The sequence below is a fragment of the Anastrepha obliqua genome, chromosome 5, assembly GCF_027943255.1.
Source record: "Anastrepha obliqua isolate idAnaObli1 chromosome 5, idAnaObli1_1.0, whole genome shotgun sequence".
Lineage (NCBI taxonomy): Eukaryota > Metazoa > Arthropoda > Insecta > Diptera > Tephritidae > Anastrepha > Anastrepha obliqua.
In genome coordinates this window covers 2,848,312-2,857,045 of record NC_072896.1, presented here as the reverse complement: position 1 = coordinate 2,857,045, position 8,734 = coordinate 2,848,312, and the positions used below count along the sequence as shown (strand labels likewise).

Sequence of the window (8,734 nt, the reverse complement as noted above, 5' to 3'; positions counted from 1 at the left end):
CTTTTTTTCCGTGCGCTACTATCTCACTATTTGCAAGGGATGACGACGCGGTGTTTGCGGTGTTTTCCTCATTTGACAGAGTTCACACGTCACACCGCTTAGCCGAAGTTGAATATACGATTGCTTTCAAATCTAACACCCGAGTATACGAGATATTCATACACTCAGCAATCGCGGTAATAGCGGTATTGATCAGCACACACACCGCTCTTTTGCTTTCCGCTCAAATGCGTGAAGCAGAGTATTGAAGCGGTGGGCAAGCAGTAGCAGTACACCGCTGCAGTTCTCTGGTGTGTATGTATATGTGCACATATACAAAGAAAAGTATTAGCTTGCTGTATGTTAGAACTGTGACAGGATTTAATTATGTGCCCGGGTAGCTCAGTCGGTAGAGCATTGGACTTTTAATCCAAGGGTCCAGGGTTCAAGTCCCTGCTCGGGCGGCACAGTTTTTTTTGCTATTTTTTTTTTAATTTTTGTTTTTTTTAATAATTTAAATTAATTTGTATATATGTATCCAAATATGTAGTGCACAAGTATACATCAGCGTGCCATGTTGCCAGGCATTTTTTTGCATGTGCTTATGCGAGTATTCTTTAAAATGCTAACGCGTCGCCTAAGCGCCCCATTTTCGAAGACAACTGTAAACACAGCGCCTGAAGTTACTGCTTTGAAAACAATACGAAAAGTGGAGAAAGACATAAAATTGTTTTTGAGTGCTCTTCTTTTAAGCAAGTGTAACTGCGCTAAGCAAACAACTGAGCTCCTAAGCCGTTGGCAAGTGTGCATTTCGCACAAGAAAATCGCTCGTGCCCCACATTAATCATCCAATGTACGCGTGTGTAGGTGTAGTTGCTTACGCTGATGTTTTTGACATTTGTTTATTCCTAATTATTTCTGTTTTTGTTGTTGTTGTAACATTTTTCTCCTACTTTGGTATTTATTATGTCTTGTGCATTAGCTCTTAGTGTTTGTTGTTGCTGTTTGCTGCAACATTTGCTATTTTTATACCAGCTGGTTGTTGGTGTGCTGATTGTTGCACGTACACACAGCGTGTGGCAAGTAGAGCTTGCAATAAAAATAAATATGTGCATAATTACTTATTTGCATTGAATTAAAATTTAGCATATGAAATAATAATGAAATGAAAATACAAATTAGCTCATGTTGTTTTCGATTTTGTTTTTTTAATCTCTTTGAATAAATAATTCTACATAAAATTCCATGCTTTTGGACAAACAATTAGTCATAAATTGAGTACAGCTGGCTCTTTTGCAAATATAAATTAAATAACTAGCTGAAAAATAAAAAATAAATGCAGACATACACATACTAAGAAAAAAACACAAATTACGCCGTGCCGGTATTCCACACTCCATTTACGCTTCAGCGCTTCTCCATGAGCTCAGCAGTGCAGAACGGTATCTCAAAAATGCGCTGAGTTACAACATCAACGGGTCGTGTAACTCAAAAGCCGATACGCATTTCATGCGTCGAGATATTGCTTGCCTAATGAGTTTCACTTACGTACACTACGCATCAAAACTATGCTTACAGCCAATCACCAAAATGATTTCTGCTCTGACAATCTCACTAATAGATTTTAATATCCCATAGGTAAGCACGACGAAAAAAATCGAAATATGGATTAGCAATGCCTGTCTGCCTGTTCGTTTGTCTGGGTACTCAATGAAACTCTTACAACGGGCCTATTATTTTGTATACGAGTTGCAAAAGAACGTTCCTACTCGTTTAACTCAAATATGATGATATAAACTGTCAACTATCAGTGATTCACAAAAGTAATCAAACAGAAAGCAAAACAGAATGCCATTTGAATGGGAATTTCGTAAGTTTTTTCATGATCAATTACAATAGTGTCAGAATTGAACTTGGCAGCACGCCGTATCTAGTCTTACGGCTTTATTTGAGTTGGATTCTACTAATATAGGTATACATATACGAGTTTTTTGTTTGTTTTTGCTTTGCATTCAAATCGTCACATAACCGAGTGTTCTTTTTTAACTCGTTTACAAAAGAATACGACTTACAATGAGATACATGTGAACGATAATTAGTTAAATCGGACATTACCTCCCTCCACCCTCCATATAACAATAATTGTGAAATATGCAAACAAAACCGATATTTCAGTATTCAGTTAAGCCGATTGGCTTAAATTTTGTATAAGGAATTATATCTGAAAAAATACGCTTCTTTAAAAAGTTTGAGCAAATGAGCCTTGTACAACCTATTTTCAAGTATATTAAGCTACATATAGTGATGATTATTAAAATTATTAAAATCGATTAAAACACACGATTATCTGCCATTTTACATAAAGTGAGCTGAAGGCTTCTGTAGCCAATACTCAAATACATTGTTTAGTACTTAGATTCATACCAGCATCTAAATAATAATAATAAAGGGTGGTTAAGTATCAAGGGCCGGTGTTGATTTTGAATAAAATACAATTTTTTCGGGAATTATAGTCATTTCTCTTTACCCTGATAATATTGATATGGCTCAATTACGTATGGAACAAAATATCGGCCAAATGGCCGCCGCAGCCTCGGCGCCACACCTCCATCCGATGGTCCAAATTTTCGATGACGCTGAGGCATAATTCAGGTTCTATGCCGTTAATGTGTCGAATTATCTCATCCTTTAGCTCTTGAATTGTTGCTGGCTTATCGACGTATACCTTTTCTTTCAAATAACCGCAAAGAAAGAAGTCCAACGGTGTCAAATTTCATGATCTTGGCGGCCAATTGACATCGCCGCGACGTGAGATTATTCGGCCATCAAATTTTTCGCGCAAAAGAGCCATTGTTTCGTTAGCTGTGTGGCAAGTGGCACCGTTCAGTTGAAACCACAAATCGTTCACATCCATATCTTCCAATTCGGGCCATAAAAAGTTCGTTATTATCTGTCGATAGCGAACTCTATTCACAGTAACTGCCTGACCGGCCTCATTTTGGAAAAAATACGGCCCAATGATGCCGCCGGGCCCTAAATCGCACCAAACAGTCACTCTTTGTGGGTGCATTTGTTTTTCGGCAATCACTCTTGGATTATCATTCGCCCAAATCCGGCAATTCTGCTCATTGACGAATCTACTGAGGTGAAAATGTGCCTCATCACTGAAGTCACGAAGTGCGCGATAAGCATTTTGATTTGAACGCCCGTTTTCATAATAAGCCTGAATAACTTTAACGCGTTGCTCGATTGTGTATCTTTCCATGGTTCAAATTGAGTTTTAGACTGAAATTGAAAAATGTCAAATGAAATGCAGAAAAAAACTTGACGTTTAGATGTGGTTCACATTCAACATCGGTCCTTGAAATTTAACCACCCTTTACATAAAGTTCGATTCCTGTTCGTTTGTGGACTTTTTCAGAAACATCTGAAATAAGAACAGAAGATACATAAGAGAAACTTGGCATACTTATACTTACAGTGGCGGACAAAAGTCTGCATGCACCCCCTATTTTCGTTGCTTTAAAAATCTAAGTTTATTGAAAAATGTGTTCATACAGTTTTTTTTTGAAACTTTTTTCTAATCACAATAAACTAAAAAAAAATCCATTCTTTATTTGATATGCAAAAACATGTATTTGTCCCTGATGCGTAACATATTTTGAATAAGTTGAGATTCAGATATATAGTTCATCAAAAAATCTGAAAATCATAAGAAAATTGTGGTCTAGTTCTAGGTCCTGTAAGTTAAAAAATGTCGCAGCCGCAGGCGCAATTTGTCTACTGATCTCAATTTCGACTCGTTACGGCACTAGTATCGATTTTCAGCTATGACTCATTACATGGACGGAATTCTCATTTCGTATGAACTATTTGTTGCCTCACATTTTCCAATTTGCAACTTTTGCTTAGCCGAAAAATACACAAAAGTCTATGTAAGTACCAGCCGGCAAGTGAATCATTTTATATAAATCTATACATACATACATTTGGCTCTACTCATGCCTATGTATCTGCTACTGAAAATTATTTGCACATTGCTGTACTGGCCTTTTAATTTTTTTATTTCATTATTCGTTTTTTTGTTTTTTTTTTTTTTATTATTTATTATCTAAGTCTATATTTGTACCTGTTTTTGCCTACCATCACTTCGCCGCTGCCTTCCTCGTCACTTCTAAAACTGCACCTTTGTCGTTTATTTTTAGTTAAATAAATTTTATCGCATTTTTTCCAACTCGTTCATTGACACCTGAATGGGCGCGCGAAGCTTGCAAAAAAACGAAATCACGTTAGCTAACAGCGTGTGTGTGTGTACCACGACTTTCGTCATGCATATGTGTTTCCATGTGTATACAGACATATATGAGCGCATGTGTGTTCATGTAGATACTGCCTACTTGTCTGGCGATCTCTGCTCTGCTATTCATCCACTACTCGTATTCGTGTTTGTTGGCCAGCTCTTTGGTCGCTTTTAAGTGGTTGGCTGAGTGGTGGCCGGTTGCTTGCAGATTTTTTTTTTTCTTTTTTTTGTTTTTGATTTTATCATTATTATTATTTTTTCGTTTTTTGCATAACATCTCCATTTTCCAACTTCAACTTCCTACTCTACGGGTATTTTTTTAAGTTTTTTTTCATTTGATATTATTTTCCCATTTTTGATCTTCCGTTCATTTGCGGTCTGCTGCGTATCTGTGGTTTTATTACCGTTTTAATGCTCATAACTAACTTTTCAATTTGTGCCGATCCATGTAGCTGACAGTTTCAGGCATTTCTTGATTTATTTTCCATTGAATTATTTGTATGAGTACACACATACAAATGTACGCACGTATGTATAACCCATCGTAATCGCATACCCATATTATGAGTTGTTGTATCACGCAAAGAGAGGTAAAATATGATTAGCTGAAGTTTTATGAGTTGGTCAAACTGTAAGAAATGTTTGCGGCTTTGTTGGCTCAGTGAAATAGGTCACTTTAGTGCCATAGGAGCGCACTTATAAATAGCTGTGGATATATATGTGCATGCATATAAGTATACTTACGTAATGAACATACAAATGATGCCTATTATGATGCAATTTTGACCCTTAAATCTTAATATAGATTTAATAGCATGGATTTGTAATGCTGAGGGTCCATGTGTTCGGATGCATCTGAAATTTGAATTGTGGAAGTGGCATAAATTTCATATTTAAAAAGGTTAAAAAGTTAAATTTGAATATAGGGAAATACCAAAATTATAATAAAATCATATCCACTTAAGCCTCTACCCACAGTTTAGTGAGGAGAGGTATATTATTTATCCCTATTATAGATAAAAAGGTATAGAGGTATTCTTGAAGGTAGGACTTTTCTGAGTTTTTTTTTTTTGTAAAATTGAGAAAAGAAAAAAAAACATTTCTAAATTTAAGCTGTAGCAACATCACCTTCCACTTGAATTCAAAACGTATGCTGATGTGGCCAATCTATTTAGTGTAGGCTCTAATATTTATTTTATTTAATCAGTAGTTACTCTTTTTAAATGAATTATTTTATTCAAATTTAGAGGGCTGGTTCATTGCAGATAAATTACCATTTCGTAAGTGGCTTTGAATGAGCTATTTGAAAATGAGTATACATACAACTGGCATAAACCTAAATGATAGAAATATTTAACTTTCTGTGTATGACTATTTAACTAAACCCAGCTTGAAAGAGAATTAGGACTTCTGAGTGGGGTGTTGGAACCCAGCACAATGATTTTGGTAGGTATCCCACACTTCGTAAAGTGGCCAAAAATTTTCGATGGACTGTTTTAGATAAAAAACAAATTCTTTTTTCTTCGTATTTGTTAAACAGTGTATTCAAGAAAACATTTAATCAAATTAAATGCAATAATCTCTTCCGCTCTCTGTATATATAAGTTAACACGCTGCAGTCGCATTTGTTGCGACGCTCCCACGGCTGCTCGCTACACGTGCCGCAGTGTCAGCATATTTAAATTTCACAATGCAACGCAACAGGAGACGTTACCTGTTGCACAATTACATTCAATAATGCACCCGTGGGAAGTCAAGGCCAAGTCCGGTCTCAGACAAATTACACAACGACTGCGCCGCAGCTGGAGAATGAAGGTGTAAAGTAAGCGACCGTCACCACGTCCAGTTAGTGGAGTTTGAGACGGGTTCCGGGTTAGCTGTATTAGATTAAGTAATTTGTGTAGAATAAGTAAAAATAATTGTGAACTATTAAAAGAATTATAAGTGTTTCTCTCCTGGGCAGCTGGCCCTTAATTTTTTTTTAGTGTAACGGACCCAAAATCCGTAACTGGCGCCCGAGCAGGGACCCAGGAGTGTTAAAAGTGAGAGTGGACGAAATAAAAGAAAGTGTATTAAATAATAACAAAAAACAAATAAAAAAACGATTGGCAAAATTAAAAAAAGTGAAAAAGGGTTTTTGATAAACCTGCTCAGCAAAAAACTAAAGGATCATCGGGCGTAAGGCCAAGGAGAGCCACAATACGCTGAACATACAATAAAGGCGCTGATGAAACTAGAGTGTATCCTTGCGTAAGTTGACTAAAGCATTTCCTTTTATATTTTCTTTTAAAGATGGAAAATTTGAGGGCCACGGTAACAAATTTAACGGGGGCAGTTAACGCCCTGCTTGATAAAATGAACACCATCGAAAGACGGGTATCCCGCCTGGACTCAATAAGCTCCAGGATGTTTACACCAACCGCCAATGACCAGACGGAACCCAGTGAAGAGATGGTAGCACAAGCCCCTAAAACGGAAGCCGACATAAGGGACATCAGTCGACTCCCTGACTGTGTCAAGGAGCTGCAGATTTTTGATGGGAATCCTGTCCACTACGTGTCCTGGCGGGTTGAATGGGGAAATGTCGAGAATGATGCTTATACAGCGTCCTAAAACATTGCCGGAAGCTTACTCGGCATGCTTAGAGATCCAAAACGTCGACTTTAGAAATTTTGCAATTCATTCTTCCACGGCTAGCAATCGTGTGGTGGTGCCCATAAACAACTTACCGAGCACCCCTTACTCCCCAAATAGGTTCAAACCTCCACAATTGCCACCAGAACCTACATGGCACGCTCAAGAGCAGCGTGCACAATACCCAAAAAATTATCGTCCTTTTTCAAGAGATGACATCCACAGTTCCACGTCGCGTCCGCCAGTTGAGAGGATGGAGGTTGATCCTTCAGTGCAGACACGCAAAGTAAACTATATCAATCGACCCAATCCTTTTAAACGTAGTGCGAGGTCTGAAAATCTCCCACGGAAGCAACAAAGGCTGTATCACACTGTGCAAGAGGAACGCGAGGAACAGGACGTCAAACAGCAAAGTCACATAGCTCAAGGGGTGAGCGAAGAACAGGATGCCAATCAAGAACCTAGCAATGACGAAGAATCTGAGGATTTTCTGTCCTCCGGCCATCTAGCGTACCATACCTAGAATATACGATGCCGGATGGCCGCGTTTTAGATTTTTTAGTAGACACCGGTGCCAACAAAAACTTCATTAGACAAACCATGTCGAAAAAAACGACTCCGGTGCAGAAAAGTTTTAGTGTGGCATCTGTGGGGGGTACTGTGCCAATAAAAGATAAGGTACAAGTAAAATTATTTGAAAGCATTGGGAACTCCACTGAATTTGATTTCTTTGTATTACCTACTCTAAGTGGATTCTGCGGGATCATTGGGGACGACACCTTGAGAGAATTAGGTGCGGTAATTGATAGGAAAAATAACTTATTAAAAATAGGGGATTACAAAATTCCACTCAAGGCACACACGTCTTGCCATGTCAATTTTACAATAGGCAATGATTTGCCTCTGGGAATTCATGGGAAGGTCGAAACCTTGTTAAAAAAATACTCGGAGCTCTTTAAACCTTTAAATGGCAATGAGCTCGTAGAGACAAACATCCGTGCTGAAATAAAAACATCAACTTCCGAACCAATATACAGTAAAAGCTACCCGTATCCAGCGTGTATGAGGGACGAAGTTGAAAAACAAGTGAATGAGCTGCTTGAGGAAGGTGTCATCCGGCCTTCAAAGAGCCCTTATAATTCACCAATATGGGTAGTGCCTAAAAAACCAAAGGCGAACGGGGAAAAACAGTACCGAATGGTGATCGACTACAAACGACTAAATACAGTGACGATCGCTGACACTTACCCAATTCCTGACATAAACGCGACCCTTTGCAGCCTTGGACAGGCGAATTACTACACGACAATAGACTTAACGTCTGGATTCCACCAAATACCAATGAAAGACTCGGACATCTCTAAAACGGCTTTTTCTACGATGAACGGGAAATATGAATTCCTCCGTTTACCGTTTGGTCTAAAAAATGCGCCCGCTATTTTCCAGCGAATGATAGACGATGTGTTGAAGAAATACATTGGCAAAATATGCTATGTCTACATCGATGACATCATCGTACTTGGCAAAGACCCAAACGAACACCTGGATAACGTTGAGAAGGTTTTTTCAAGACTCCTAGAAGCAAACTTGAAAGTTAATCTTGAAAAAACATGTTTTTTTGAAAAAGAAGTCGAATTTCTTGGCTATATACTATAATTACTCCCGAAGGAGTACGCGCTGACCCTAAAAAAGTTGAAGCAATTAAAATGATTTCACCTCCAGAAAACCTGAAGGATTTAAAGAGTTTCCTTGGTATGACCTCATACTATAGGAAGTTTATTAGGGACTATGCCAAGGTCGCTAAACCCTTGACCAACCTCA

General features: G+C 38.1%; 1 non-coding gene across 1 annotated transcript; it reads left to right on the top strand.

Annotated features, from left to right (window-relative positions):
- The first annotated feature begins 370 nt into the window (after positions 1-370).
- Positions 371-443, top strand: Trnak-uuu (transfer RNA lysine (anticodon UUU)). The gene has a single exon. It is a non-coding gene; the product is annotated as a tRNA-Lys (tRNA).
- Positions 444-8,734: the final 8,291 nt, after the last annotated feature.